The sequence below is a fragment of the Schistocerca cancellata genome, chromosome 9 (genome assembly GCF_023864275.1).
Source record: "Schistocerca cancellata isolate TAMUIC-IGC-003103 chromosome 9, iqSchCanc2.1, whole genome shotgun sequence".
Lineage (NCBI taxonomy): Eukaryota > Metazoa > Arthropoda > Insecta > Orthoptera > Acrididae > Schistocerca > Schistocerca cancellata.
Window position 1 is genome coordinate 435100563 of NC_064634.1, and position 3571 is coordinate 435104133.

A 3571-nucleotide genomic window follows, 5' to 3' on the forward strand; every position below is an offset into this window, starting at 1 on the left:
CTGTCTTTAATATCAACGTTTTTGCTTGCGCGCTGAATGAGTCTATAGTTTCTTAGGTGCATCAGTGGCACTGGATTCATTTCTCCTTGTAAATCGTCAAAATACATCATTACAATGCGTAGATAATATTATACATTGACAAATAAATGGCTCTTGGCCTTTTTCGTTACTCAAATCAGTATTTTATGTGACGAGATGTGGCGGTGTAAAAATACAAAATCTCATCGCCTCCAGTGTGGAGAACGAGAACTCCTACTGGATTATCGTGATCCACACGCAATTCCAGTGATGATGTAGTTGCACACAGTACATGCATTCATGTAACTTGTCAAAATCACACTCTTAAATTAATTAACATAACATATACATCATAATATCCATAATATTTATCAAATAGCTGCATATAAGTATTTATGCCTTAACTTGCCATTGTTTTCGCATTATTATGCTTCAATTCATTGTGGTCGGTGCCACGGTCCTTTATGTTCGTCTGTTAATGGACAGGGGGTGACCTTCATTCCTTGAAAAATAAGTGTACAACACATTGATCTAGCTTTCACATTCTTAAAATTGATAAATTCAGTCCTGCTGAAACGAGAGAAACTTATAATTTAACATGAAAATCAAAGGTAGATGGCTTATACACTCGTCATTGTCTGTACATCTGCACGATGTTTTAGTTAGTTGAGGGGTTTTGTCTCTTTTGTAGAGTTTTATTTTATGTGCGAGTTGCACGGCATTTGCTTATCGCTTAAATTGACACTAATAAACTTTCATCTTACACACGAACACAAAACACTTTGACGTTCTTCGCTTTGGGTTGTCGATGGTAGTTTGTGGTCTTGTCTCACAGCATCTTGACATGGTTTGGTGGACAAAACAAGGACGTTGCGGAGCTCGAGTCTCATTATGTTGAATATTGGTCCATGTAGATAAATGTCCGTGACGTGTGTTCCTTGGTGCATTTTATCATGAAACAATAAAGAAAACCTGAGTTAGGTTCTGCTTAACACTAAGTTTATATCACTAATAGGGTAAGGGATAAGGATGTGAACATTAGATTTAAGAAGGTAGCGTGAGTGCTCGATCACTTCATTTATACACTGTTCAGTAATATCTTATTTTCGCCCCGAAATGACTATACCACTGTTCGTGTTTAGTGTACACTCGGTACTTGACATAAGTCCTTAGTTTGGATGCATTTATTGTTATACAGGTCTCTATATTCGGGGAAATGTCCATGTGCATATTTTGAATTGCCGCTGGGAACGCGGTTGTTAAAGTCAATCAGCTAGCAGTGTCAGAGGCGATACATGGCACTGTTGCGTAACTTCCCCAGCCATTCGAGCGCAGTACAGGCTTGGCGGTTGTCGTCGGTACGCGCGGGTTAGCAAAGTTGCCTTCGAAGTATTGTCTGTTCGTTGATAACTCACTGCTTGACTGCATCGTGAGTGTAGCGTAGCTCGCTACAGGGCGAACATCACTTCGTGCTCCTTGGATCGTTGCTGTGGTTGGTTGTCTGCAGGCTGCAGCACTCGCCTGCAAGTAAGGACATTTAAAATTTTCAGCATGCACGCTGGAGTGGAAATTCGTAGCACTGGTTATAATTTTCACTGCCTAACCTAACGTGTCTTGTGATGTTTTGTGTTAATCGTTGATTATACACTTGAACTTAGTCACTTCCGATTCACGTGAGTAAAACACAAGTTTATAATTTTGTCACTCGTTGATTCACATGAGCAGTGCGTATGTCCGTATTTTGTTCTTTTCAGTTTACGAAGAAAAATTGATACTAGTCACAATGTTTGCTTAATCACTAGTATGTACAGTTTATTAACTAGGCAGTTCCTTTGGTGTCGGTATAGCCATTCGGTTTCGCTTTCAGAGTAATTTTAATTTTGAATTCTTTAAAATTAATAGGGTTTTTACAGATTTCTGTAAATTCCTTGTTTATGATTTTTATGCAATTTACTTTCATTGGTTGTGCATTAGAGAGAATTGTGTGCCAACAGATAAATTGCGTACTTGCAGCAGCGAGAACGTGACTTTATCTAACAGGAACTGTAGCGATATTCGGATTTTCAATTTCATGCGTTCCAGTCGATAAAAGTAATAAAGAAGACAAATGACCGATAACTGACTATTCGCGGTAAAATCCTATCACAAAATATGCGATCACAGAATGAAATTTATCGAAAGGGTTAAAAGAAATTTGGAAGATGCGCAGTGTGGAAATCCTTTCCATCCAGCGTGTGTTCGCATTCCGTTTACATGTCCTCCATTGAACTCCTGATGCTCACTTAGGTTAAGAATAGGATAGGAATTCATGGTATATACATACATACATAGTGAGAAGAAAATGTTGGAGTTCCTTGAAATCTTGAAAACAAAAAAAAAATTCGGTGACACTTCTGCACACATCAAAAGCATCAATGAAACCAAATTACTTCTAGATTTACCTCTAATACTATTTACGGTCTGTTTACATTTTATTTACAATCTCTATATCAGGATAGTCTCCTCATGGATGCCGGCCAGTGTGGCGAGCGGCTCTAGGCGCTTCAGTCTGGAACCGCGCGAACACTATGGTCGCAAGTTCGAATCCTGCCTCGGGCATGGATGTAGGTGATGTCCGTAGGTTAGTTAGGTTTAAGTAGTTCTAAGTTCTAGGGGACTGATGACCTTAGATGTTAAGTCCCATAGTGCTCAGAGCCATTTGAACCAGCCATCATGGATGGTGGTATTTACACAACAGTATAACACTACAGATTTAAATTCGTAGACTCATGTATCACTCCTTTGTATTGGTTGCACACTTTTTGATAAATAGCCATAAGATTCTGGTCTTCGTTCTTGTAACGCTTCTAGAATCTAGTAGCTTTATCATATCTTTAAATATGCAAACTTTCATTTTGAATAGGCGTGGTCGCATTATCCCGTCTTCCTGCACTGTGTAGTATTCGCGCGGCGATCCGTAAATATTTAAGCTGGGCGTGTCAAGGGACAAATGACTGATAAATTCCGTGCGTGTTTGCCGTCAGGGTCACGTCATACGTTTGCCTTGTTTTTCTTCTTACCGCTCAGTCCACGTGGTTCATTATCTCACTTGCCGTTGGAGTTTCTTTTATCATCCGCGTGTTTATATCTGTCGTTTCATGAGGTAATTACGAATAATTGTTCTCTCTCCATCATGTCACGCATTCTGTTCCTCGGATAAAATTGTCTTCGTCTTACATCTAACAAATTTCATCATGTAGAATGTCGGCTACGTCCTTCCTTTGTATTCAAATAAAACATCCATCCATGGCCATCAATCGCGTAGGACTTCATGTTCTAAATAACTAATTTAAAACTAATCCGATAATTTTCCTATAAATAAGTTCGGCGGCTTTCTTTAATAATTTTCTTTTATTTTCTCTTTTCTGTCAGGCAGTGTCTTGACTCGTGGATTCATTCTTCTTCTTGTCTTTCAACGGTCTTTTTGTAGATGTGACCGGCAAAATCTTCCTCAATGGTCATTATTATTTCCTGAGCTCGAAGCATACTTCCTAATGCCCTGATGGTGGTATAG